Consider the following 12,500-nt stretch of genomic DNA (forward strand, 5'->3'; position numbering starts at 1 on the left):
GTGACCTGTCCAGGGTGTATTCCTGCCTTTCGCCCAATGTATGCTGGGATAGGCTCCAGCCCCCCTGCGACCCTGATCAGGATAAGCAGGTTAAGATAATGGATGGATGGATGGATGTCTTCAGCGTATAGCAAAGACAAAGGAATTGACCTTGCTGTTCCATACTGTCGGAGTATGACTGTATGTGTGTAGTACACTAGTATGTGCATCGGACTCTAAATGACTCATTTGGGTCCTGGAATTAAAAAGTGTGCTGTAAATAGTTCTGCAGTTGCGGTGTGGCGTGGGATTAGCTGGCTCTCCTGTCAGTGCCGAGGAGAGAGGACTGTGGGTAGCAGAGAGGACTGTGGGTAGCTGTCTCAGCTGTAATTGGCTGTGCCGTAGCGCTGGACTCTGGGATTTATCGGTGGTGTTTGGCAGGCCCCTGTGTGCTGACGGTGGCCATATTGAGCTGAGTCAGGGCAGCTGTGGGGCGTGAAGGGTACGAGTGAGCTGACCCCCCCTACCCTGCGCCGCACCGCGATCGACACACCCGGCACACACCGAACCCGTGTGCAGAACCCCGGCACACGCAGAACCCGTGTGCATAACCCCGGCACACGCAGAACCCGTGTGCAGAACCCTGGCACACGCAGAACCCGTGTGCAGAACCCCGGCACACGCAGAACCCGTGTGCAGAACCCCGGCACACGCAGAACCCGTGTGCAGAACCCCGGCACACGCAGAACCCGTGTGCAGAACCCCGGCACACGCAGAACCCGTGTGCAGATCCCCGGCACACGCAGAACCCGTGTGCAGAACCCCGGCACACGCAGACGCCAAACGCACGGCAAACTGATGTGTTCAGGCGCGCTGGGGCATGTACTGGAGGCAGAAACACCGGGGGTTTTCAAGACCAGGCTAGATACAGTGTGAGGTACTATTTAGCTTTCACACAGACTGAGCAGTCAGTACACTTTAGTGGAAGGAGAAGGTAAGTTTTGCTGAGCTGAATGGCCTGAATGGCCTGTCTCATCATTATGTTGTGTTGTGTTGTGTTGTGTTGTGTTGTGTTGTGTGTGGTGTTGTGTTGTGTTCGTGGAGGGAGGGCTACGGTTGGGAGGATAACCCCCACTTTACAGATCACCTCCCGACTCCTGATTGGCTGAACCAAACTCCACGCAGTCCTGACACTGCTACCTGCCTTCCCCACTCAATCTGCATGTAAAAAATAATATTATTATTATTCCGTCACACGGTCACCATATCAGAAATTTTAATCAAGTACATTGTCTATGTAAGCGCATTAATTTATTTATCGTAAGATGTTGTGTGTATTCTATAAAATATGCATTTAAAAGATAGTAAAAAATATTCCAGAGGTTTGACATTCCATATCTGAGCACATATGAGCACGTTCCAGTGCAGCCAAACGGGATTTTCCCGGGAGTGTCCTCAGCCGGAATAAAGCAGGAATTCTACCTGCCTCAATCACCTAATCCCCCCCCCCCCCTGGACCCCCCCACCCTGGCAGTCTCTCTCCCTGCCTGCGAGTCTCTGCTCTCTCCGTCACTGCAGTGCGGAGACAGGGTGATCCAAAACCCCCAGTCTGCTGACACACTGCCCCCCCCCCCCCCCCCACGAATCAGACCCCCCCCCCCCCCCCCCCCCGCCAATTACAGCCAACTCACTCCTCCCCCCACACTCAGCCACACTCTCACAAATACAGTGACAGCGGAGGTACTGTATATATGTGTTCTTCAAGGATCACATTTTCCATTTTACTATCCTGGTAGTACAGTAATGTTCTCCTTGAGAACAAATGTGTATGCTTTCCTGAAAAAAAAAGGTAGAAATGCATTATATATTACTGGCTACTCGGGGTGCAATTTTACGCACCGACAGGGAACTGCTCCAGGCATTTGTACCTTTTAGGCCCTTTTCGTACCTTTATTTCTGAGAGTGTGGAGACTGCAGAAAATGGGCTCTAATTTAAACACACATCCTCGACCAGCGCACAGGACTGATCCAGAGAGCTCTAATTTAAACACATCCTCGGCCAGCGCACAGGAGTGATCCAGAGAGCTCTAATTTAAACACATCCTCGGCCAGCGCACAGGAGTGATCCAGAGAGCTCTAATTTAAACACATCCTCGGCCAGCGCACAGGAGTGATCCAGAGAGCTCTAATTTAAACACACATCCTCGCCAAGCGCACAGGAGTGATCCAGAGAGCCACGTGAGCGTGTGTCGCGTTTCTCGCGGCTCCAGGGAGCTCTCTGAGCTGCGGCGGGTTGGCTCTCTGGGTCAGGAGGAAACGCTGAGGCCGGTCTGTGTGAGCCCCTCTCCCACGGCCTCCAGGGCCCAGCAGTGCTGATCTCACCGCGGCCACAGCGGGGCTCGAACCCCAGCCACAGCGGGGCTGGAACCCCATCCACAGCGGGGCTGGAACCCCATCCACAGCGGGGCTGGAACCCCATCCACAGCGGGGCTCGAACCCCATCCACAGCGGGGCTCGAACCCCATCCACAGCGGGGGGGTTGGGATGCAGTTGGAGAGGCACCTCCACCCCCCTCCTCAGACACGCCCCTCTGTGTTGTGTTCAGGGAGACTCTCTTCCACGTTCCGGAGAAGCGGCCATGGACAGTGGCGTCAGAAAGCGTTCAGACCCGCGTTCAGACCCGCGTTCAGACCCGCGTTCACGCTTCGCACATTTTATCCTGTTATTGCCATTTTTCCCCCCGATCTAATCTCAACGACAAAGTAGTGAAAACACGCTTTTAGACATTTTTTGTGCAAATGTATTAAAAATGGAAAAGTGAACCGTGCCCCTGGCCCTCAGGGGGCGGTGATGAGTGCTCGGGGGGGTCGCCACGGAGACGGGGTGGGGGTGGGGGGGGGCAAACAGCCCGGGGGGGCACTTGAGGATTTAATCATGAAAGAGCGACTGCAGGCGGCCTGCGGGGAGCATCCATTATTCACCAAATCCACTCAGAAACGCTGCGTATCGGCGTGAAGCAGGGCGCGCCGGAGAATGAGGAATTCAGCAATTTCTGCAAAGTTCATTAAGTGTTTTATGACGTGATGAAAAATCCATTCTGGAGACTATTAACGGAGGCATCATATAGAGCCCACCCCCCTCCCCCCCCTCCCTACAACAGAAGGCTGTAAAAAGCCCGAAAGCCACGTCTATTCTAAACATCGCAGTGATTTTTCTGGAGTGGCCACTCTCTGCTCTGTGTAGGAGGACTTTTTGGGGCGTCTTCTTTAGACAGAGAACTGGGGTCTCTCAGAGGCCAGGGTCTTATCGGGGTCCCCACACGGCGCCCCCCCCGTACCCCCCCATGCCCCCCCCGTACCCCCATGTCCCGTTGTGTTTGGCACGCTTTTTTGGACGTTGCAGTGACAGATCTGTGAGACAGGCATTGCTCCTGCACTCTGAGAATGGGGGTTTTTGCAGAAATGGGCGTGTATGTCACCAGCCGTGTACTTCAGGTCCCATTTGAAAACCTGAGGGGTGGGGTGTTGGGTGTGGGGAGATTGTTGCTTTGTTGCCTGAAAGATCTGGGGGATTAATAATGTAACACGCCATACCCCCCTGCCCCCATAATCATGCCTGCGCGTGAGATAGTGTGTCTGCCCCCCCCCATACTACACCAGTGCCCCCCGCCCCCGGAGACCCTCACAGACTTCAGCTCCCGCTAATGAAGTGTGAAAGGGATCCCAATAGCACCTCTCCCCCAAGCCTCCTGTATCCGTTCCCTGCTCCTCTCTCTCTCCTCTGTCTGCCCATATCCCAGCATCCTCTCCTCTCCCTCTCTGCTCTGTGCTCTGTGTCTCCCAGAAACAGGGGCAGATTACCGTTTCATAAACACAGAGCCCTGCTCTGTCGCTGGAGCCCGGAGAGACTGTAACTCCAGCCTGGCGGTCCCTCATAGCCTAGTGGCTGGGGTGCTTCACTGGGACCAAGAAGGTTGGGGTTGAACCCCCGGTGTAGCCATAATAAGATCCGCACAGCCAGTGTGCCCCAGTGTAGCCATGATAAGATCCACACAGCCGTCGGGCCCTTGAGCAAGGCCCTTAACCCCACATTGCTCCCCGGGCGCTGCACTGTGGCTGCCCACTGCTCCTAGGTAACTAGGATGGGTCAAATGCAGAGGACAAATTACCCCACAGGGCTCAATAAAGTCTATTCTCCTTTTTCAATCTTTGGACTGTCCTTATCCAGCAAGTGATGCCAACGTTTCTACTGCACCGATTACTACAGCAGACCCAGTATACTGTGGCTAACGCACCTGTGCCTGATATACCCAGCTGAACTACAGCAGACCCAGTATACTGTGAGTAACGCACCTGTGTCTGATATACCCAGCTGAACTACAGCAGACCCAGTATACTGTGGCTAACACGCCTGTGTCTGATATACCCAGCTGAACTACAGCAGACCCAGTATACTGTGGCTAACGCACCTGTGCCTGATATACCCAGCTGAACTACAGCAGACCCAGTATACTGTGGCTAACGCACCTGTGTCTGATATACCCAGCTGAACTACAGCAGACCCAGTATACTGTGGCTAACACACCTGTGTCTGATATACCCAGCTGAACTACAGCAGACCCAGTATACTGTGGCTAACGCACCTGTGTCTGATATACCCAGCTGAACTACAGCAGACCCAGTATACTGTGGCTAACACACCTGTGTCTGATATACCCAGCTGAACTACAGCAGACCCAGTATACTGTGGCTAACGCGCCTGTGTCTGATATACCCAGCTGAACTACAGCAGACCCAGTATACTGTGGCTAACGCACCTGTGTCTGATATACCCAGCTGAACTACAGCAGACCCAGTATACTGTGGCTAACGCACCTGTGCCTGATATACCCAGCTGAACTACAGCAGACCCAGTATACTGTGGCTAACGCACCTGTGTCTGATATACCCAGCTGAACTACAGCAGACCCAGTATACTGTGGCTAACGCGCCTGTGTCTGATATACCCAGCTGAACTACAGCAGACCCAGTATAATGTGGCTAACGCACCTGTGTCTGATATACCCAGCTGAACTACAGCAGACCCAGTATACTGTGGCTAACGCACCTGTGTCTGATATACCCAGCTGAACTACAGCAGACCCAGTATACTGTGGCTAACACACCTGTGTCTGATATACCCAGCTGAACTACAGCAGACCCAGTATACTGTGGCTAACGCACCTGTGTCTGATATACCCAGCTGAACTACAGCAGACCCAGTATACTGTGGCTAACACACCTGTGTCTGATATACCCAGCTGAACTACAGCAGACCCAGTATACTGTGGCTAACGCACCTGTGTCTGATATACCCAGCTGAACTACAGCAGACCCAGTATACTGTGGCTAACGCACCTGTGCCTGATATACCCAGCTGAACTACAGCAGACCCAGTATACTGTGAGTAACGCACCTGTGTCTGATATACCCAGCTGAACTACAGCAGACCCAGTATACTGTGGTTAACGCACCTGTGTCTGATATACCCAGCTGAACTACAGCAGACCCAGTATACTGTGGCTAACGCACCTGTGTCTGATATACCCAGCTGAACTACAGCAGACCCAGCATACTGTGGCTAACGCACCTGTGTCTGATATACCCAGCTGAACTACAGCAGACCCAGCATACTGTGGCTAACGCACCTGTGTCTGATATACCCAGCTGAACTACAGCAGACCCAGCATACTGTGGCTAACGCACCTGTGTCTGATATACCCAGCTGAACTACAGCAGACCCAGTATACTGTGGCTAACGCACCTGTGTCTGATATACCCAGCTGAACTACAGCAGACCCAGTATACTGTGGCTAACGCGCCTGTGTCTGATATACCCAGCTGAACTACAGCAGACCCAGTATACTGTGGCTAACGCACCTGTGTCTGATATACCCAGCTGAACTACAGCAGACCCAGTATACTGTGGCTAACGCACCTGTGTCTGATATACCCAGCTGAACTACAGCAGACCCAGTATACTGTGGCTAACACACCTGTGTCTGATATACCCAGCTGAAGGAGTGACCCGCCGCAGGTTGATTCTGCTGGTTGGCAGATGGGCGATGTTGCGGTATCAGTAATGTCTCCTTTCACAACCCCCGCAGTCCCCGGTATTCACCGGATAAAGGAGACCTGTACGAGGACGCGGACACAGTACCGGCCCCTTTATCAGGTGCTGCTGTGGCTAATGAAGGGTCTGGGTTCATGTCTGTGGGTTAGACGGCCGGGTTAGACTGGGTTAAGCTGTGAGCACTCCGGCCACTCCGGGTCCAAACGGCAGAACCGCGCACTTCAGCCGGAGGTCTCCAACCTCGATTAAGCATCACACCTGTGTCAGGTGTTCCGAACTGAACGTGGCTGGATCAGTTCTTTGAGCGTCGAGGGGCAATGAAGCTCATATCTGGTGCTCCCCAAATTTAAGCAATTTTCTCAGATAAGAAGCTTGTCTATCGGATTTCCGGTCTTTATATCTTCTGACTGCCCTCTTGACCCCAATCCCCTCTCTTCATCTCCTAACTAACGCCAACCGGCTCCCCCGATATTAAAATTTTTGCGATTTGGTCTGAAATCTGTGCAATCGGGAGCACCTCCTGTCTCCTCAGGTCCCGCCGGTGCCTCAGTCCCGCCGGGCCGGTCGGGGGGGAGTCTGGTCTGTTTCAGACATGTTTAATATCAGCTTGGGCCCCCTGGATTTAGGCTGAGGGGGATAACCCTCTCCTTCACGTCTGAGTGATGATCTCATCTCCACATTATTGCCCAAGATGGATTTCTGTTATCAGGGTGCCACACTTTCATACTGTGCGTTGACCTCTGACCTCCCGCTCTTTCAGGCCCCACTGGCTCTGTGATATATTGGCTTTTCCGCCCGTTCTGGTCTGTCGGTTAATCTTCTGAGGCCGCGGTGACGGATGCCAATAAACACGACGTGCGGGGAAAACCCTTTCCGTACGACACCAGGTCCTCTACGAGCGCGGAGCTGTTTCCTTTTCATGAGTGCGGTCACAAAGCAAGCCCTGCGACAGTGAACCTCGCGTGAGAACAGCCGCTTCCTCCCCCTCAGGCTGAGCGCTTATCAGGAGGCTGCAGCTCAGCTTGTGGTCGCATTATCAAAGAACCCGTTCCTCATTTTCTTTTTTCTTTTTTTGTTGTTCTTTTTTCACCCGGCGAGTAGCGAATGAGCTCTTCTGAGCTGCAGAGATGGTGTGATGGTGTGATCTTGGTTTCTCTCGATGGTCATGTCCTTACTGACGATTATAGCTGCAGAGGATTGTGGGTGCTGAGGATTGTCGGTACTGGGTTGTGGCTAGTGAGCTATTTTTCTATGGTATATGGTAGTAAGGAATGTGGAAGTTGAGGATTGTTGCTGCTGAGCATTGTGGGTAATGAGGAGTATGTGTTTTGAGGATTGTGGGTATAGGGGAGTGTGTGTTTTGAGGATTGTGGGTATTGGGGAGTGTGTGTTTTGAGGATTGTGGGTATTGGGGAGTGTGTGTTTTGAGGGTTGTGGGTATTGGGGATTGTGGGTATTGGGGAGTGTGTTTATGGGTATTGGGGCGTGTGTGTTGGGGCATCCTCTCTCTGACACAGGGAGGAGAACAAAGCGATGTTTCTTGCGCTCCTCTCTCCCCATTAATTACCCTCCCTTCCAGTGCCGGGGTAGTTAAATGTGTTAATAATGAGAGTGGCTTTGAATCTGGGCTTTAAAATCCCCTCTAACTGCCGAGTGCTTTGCCTCTGATACACTCTGGTGATGGATGGCGACGTCAGAGATCTCTCTCCGGTAGAATCCTCATGTGATGGAGATGAATTGAGTTCTGGAGGAGAAGCAGCTTGTGTGGAGACCCCACCCTCTGTACACTGAACACGGCAGCCAAGCGTGCGGAAAAACGGCTGATATTCACAGAAAGCCCACGACTGAACCCTGTAAAAAAAACCCTCCTCCCTCTTGTTACAAGATAGCAGGGCTTTACTGGGGGTGTGAGACCGTACACTTATTTAAGAACATAAATGAGAGGTCCAAATGTAGCCACCCGAATGAATCCGGCCTTTATTTCAGTCAAACCGCTTTGATTCGGCAACGATGACGTGAGTGTCTGAGGATGGCTCTGAGGGGTTCGCAGCGGACTTCCGAGTGCGCGTTGAGAGACGGAGAAGGGATCCAAGGCCCACTTCCCCACGTCCAGAGCACAGCTGCAGAACCTCTCTCACAGCTGCGCTGGTGAGCCCTCAGAAGAGCGCTTCGGAATATATTTCCATTTTTCTCCCGAAAGCTTTCTCTTTGTTGTGTAGCTCAGTTTTCTGCGTGCAAACGTTCTTCTGGTGTTTGTGTCGCATAACGAGGAGGCCGGGGGCTCTGGGGGCCTAATTAGGCATGTGCCCCCCCCCCCACCCCCCACCCCCACTCCCACCCCCCCTTATGAAAAATAATGTAAAATTCTGTTTGGGTAATGAGTCCAAGAATGTTCTGCATGTGAGCTGCCCCCCCCAAACTCCCCACCCCCCACTGAACCCCCACACTGAACCTCTCCCTGATCTGTGGATTCCAGGCGTTTAGAGTCAGCTGCCGTACCGACCACACTGCATGCTCTCTCGATGTACCATGCATTTCAACAACATACACTCATTGACCGCTTTATTAGGTATTTATTAGACCAGACAAATTTAGCTTCCACTTCCAGGTTCAACATGTTGTGCCAGCAATGTATAATCAATTTATACCTTTGCTGGGAAAAAGTACTAATTTGTACCCAAAGAGAACATTAATGTACTTTCAGGGCACATTTTGGAAATGTGATCCTTGAAGAACATAAAAGTACCTCCACTGTCACTGTACTTCTGAGAGTGCGTGTAGAGAGATGCTCTTCTGCACATCACTGTTGTAACGTGTGGTTATTTGAGCTACTGTCACCTTCCTGTCAGCTTGTCAGCTTTGCATTAATGAGCTGGTGCGCAGGTTTGGTCATGTCAGTTAGGAAAGTGGCCGCTGGATACACACTACACGCCCAAATAACAACGAGAGCAACAACGTCGATAATACTTATAATAACAGGGCCGTGTTGGGCGTTTATTGAGAGAGGTGCAGTGCTTTAAGAGCGGCTTCAGAGAGTGCACAAAGGCTCCGTTCCGTCAGCCGTTGTTTGCTTTGCGCCACACCAGATCGTTCCTGTGCGCGGAGACTCAGCGATGTCTCCACGAAGGAGGCCAACGTTGACATCATCCTGCTGTCCCCACGAGGCGTCGCAGTGTTCTGACCCAAACGTGCCGTTCTGAACCCAACCCCCTCATCACTCGCTTCAGAATTCGGGGGAGAACTTATGTGTTTGGGTAAATGTTTGCTCGTTGTATGTAAGATAGTGGGACTAAACACAATTTTAAAAGCAGTGGGGTTATATAATGTCTAAAAACCAGGCTTACACTCATAAGCCTGGGATGTGCTGGTCACACGTGCAGTAATTAACGCTGATTCAGTGCGCTGTTTAATATCTGATGTGCGGGAGGCAGCCTATCGCAGGGTGAGCTGGGGAGCGCGGAGAGCTTGCGGCGTCCCTGCACACGCTGAGAAGAGCACTCTGCCAGTGCCGTTCATCACTCAGTACAGTGGAGGAGGGGGTCTCCATGGAAACCCATTTCTTAAAATTCTCCGTGCAGACAGTGGAAGCCGAGGCAGAAAACGCGTAAAACGCGTAAAAACCCGCAGACTTATTTCATCCCCCCCCCCTCCAGAGACAGCGGGAGATCATTATTCACACGCCTGGCTCGTTTGAGTGTTGCTTCGCTTGTTTGTTTGTTTGTTTGTTTGTATGTTTGTTGGTCTGCTGGGTGATCGTTGGGTTGGTCTGCTGGGCGGTCGTTCAGAGCGGATATCCTCCGCTCGCGTTTGGACCCGGGACTGAAGCCCGGTTCGGCGTTTTCCGCCGCTCGCCTGAAGGAGGTGTTTCTCGTTGCGAGGCGGAGGGAGCGATCCGGCAGACGCGATGCGTTTGACCTTGTTTCCGAGAAAACCGCAGAGCAGTAGAACGTCCCAGAGTCACTGAAGCAGATGCATCTCTGTGAGGAAGACAAAGAGACGTGCCTGAGAGGTAGGGATCGATGCGCTGGCGAGTGGTGGGGCTCGGAGAGGTGGGGATCGCTCCGCACGGGAGCAGAGTGGGGCTCAGAGAGGTGGGGATTGCTCCGCACGTGAGCAGAGTGGGGCTCGGAGAGGTGGGGATCGCTCCGCACGGGAGCAGTGGGGCTCAGAGAGGTGGGGATCGCTCCACACGGGAGCAGTGGGGCTCTGCGGACGCGTGCCGACGGAGAGAGGCTCTTCTGCAGGTGTGCTGCTGTGCTGTAGTGAGGGAGTCAGAGACGCGTCTCCGACCAGATCAACCGCTGAGATGGGCTTCTCCTCAGCTGACGGATATTGTGCAGCAGCCATTGGGAGAGTCCCGGGGGATCCCTCAAACCTGGGATTGTGTTGCATTGTGGGAATCTGACTGATCAATTATGGTCAGAGAATAATGGAGAATGTAGCGGAACAGAATGTATGAATATACTGGTACAGACTGTATGAATATACTGGTACAGACTGTATGAATATACTGGTACAGACTGTATGAATATAATGGTACAGACTGTATGAATATACTGGTACAGACTGTAGGAATATACTGGTACAGACTGTAGGAATATACTGGTACAGACTGTAGGAATATAATGGTACAGACTGTATGAATATACTGGTACAGACTGTATGAATATACTGGTACAGACTGTATGAATATAATGGTACAGACTGTATGAATATACTGGTACAGACTGTAGGAATATAATGGTACAGACTGTATGAATATAATGGTACAGACTAAAGGAATATACTGGTATATAGTCTAAGAATATTGCGGTACACACAAGAAATATAGCATTATAGTCTGTAGGAATATAGTGTTATATACCGTAGGGATATAGCTGAACAGACTATAGCTGTGTTCCCAGTTGCAGTTGTCTGGAGTGAAAACAATGGCGGCATTAGCTGAGGCAGAGCTTAAAGCAGGAGATTAAGACCTGTCACCCCTTTCACTGCAGAGCTTTTCATCTGTGTGCTGTCAGACGGCCGTACTGCCCGGGGGGGCTGGGGGGGGTCGCGGGGGGGGGGTCACAGGGATAAAGCCCCTCACAGCCGGAGGCGGGACGGTGAGATATCAGGGGCTGTTCTGCCCGACAGACAGACACACGTCTGTACGGGAGTCTCGTTCAGCTCGAGACACATTCCTCCAGCAGTAATTAAGCTGCAGGTTTTGTCCTAGTTCTGCTATTGTACTGAGACGGGATCACGTGCGGGGGGGGGGGGGGGGGCTGGGGGTGTTGGAGGGGGGGGGAGGGTGCTGCTTGTCTGAGTTGCAGCGATTAAGTCTATTAACACGGTTTCCACAGATCTAGGTCACCAGTACCGCCGCTCTCACTTCAGATCCTCGGTGGAGAAAACCTGAATACACTTTCACAAATGAACAAAGTGAATATAAATCATTCTCAGCGCTTGTAGTCCCAGTTCACGCTGTGAAACGTGGAATATGAATAATATTTTGACCAAAAAAAAATGTCTTTGAAAAAACTACCCTGTGGGCTTCAACTGTGTATTGATCATATCGACATTCGAGGGCTTCTTTCAAGGTCCAAATTGGCTAACAAGCTAAACAGAGAAATGACAATGTGGCAGGGGGATGTGGCAGGTGGATGTGGTGGGTGGATGTGGCAGGTGGATGTGGTGGGTGGATGTGGCAGGTGGATGTGGTGGGTGGATGTGGCGGGTGGATGTGGCAGGTGGATGTGGCGGGTGGATGTGGCAGGTGGATGTGGCAGGTGGATGTGGTGGGTGGATGTGGCGGGTGGATGGTAATCATTTTAACCGAACCCTTCAGTGGGACAAGGACAGTGCAAGTTTTTTTAAATTTTTTTATTTTTTTATTTGAATATGTTAAAGCATTTGTGGTAAATATGCGTTGCACTCGCGTCTGTTCACAGAACCGTGAGGCAGGATGCCGTGCAGGACCTGATCAGAGCTCAGATACCGTTTGCTCTGAGCGACCTGCGTTGGAAGTTACCTGGAGCTTAAATGAACAGTGGGCTGTTTTGTGTGCAGATTAGCAGCTGAGATGGAAAATGAAATTTCCATTTAAAATGGGTCGATGAATGGATCGGTGGTTTTATCGGTGATCCAGTCCAGCGTCCAACCTTTCTTCAGAGGGGGGGGGGGGGGTTGGGGGGCGCCTATCCCTAATACTTTTAGGGTTCACCGTCCTGCCCGATTATGGCACCAGAAAATCCTAATTACAGGGCCAGGGGTCTGGGATAATGGATCAAGGGATTTTGCCTATGAATGAAAGAGATAAATAAAAAACCAGCGTGTGTCCTGCAGCCAAAATAGAGAGGGCTTTTATTGTGGAAAAATCCACCCCTCTCTCACAGTGGGGCTTCTCGACTTGCACGGTACGACCGCGCTCT

The 12,500-nt window shown here is 51.9% G+C and overlaps 1 protein-coding gene across 3 annotated transcripts in view; it reads left to right on the forward strand.

The window, feature by feature from the left end:
• The window catches only part of LOC133124187 (serine/threonine-protein phosphatase 2A 55 kDa regulatory subunit B beta isoform), a 78,088-nt gene that overhangs the window by 49,387 nt on the left and 16,201 nt on the right, over positions 1-12,500 (forward strand). The window lies entirely within an intron of this gene.

Source organism: Conger conger, chromosome 3, assembly GCF_963514075.1.
Source record: "Conger conger chromosome 3, fConCon1.1, whole genome shotgun sequence".
NCBI lineage: Eukaryota > Metazoa > Chordata > Actinopteri > Anguilliformes > Congridae > Conger > Conger conger.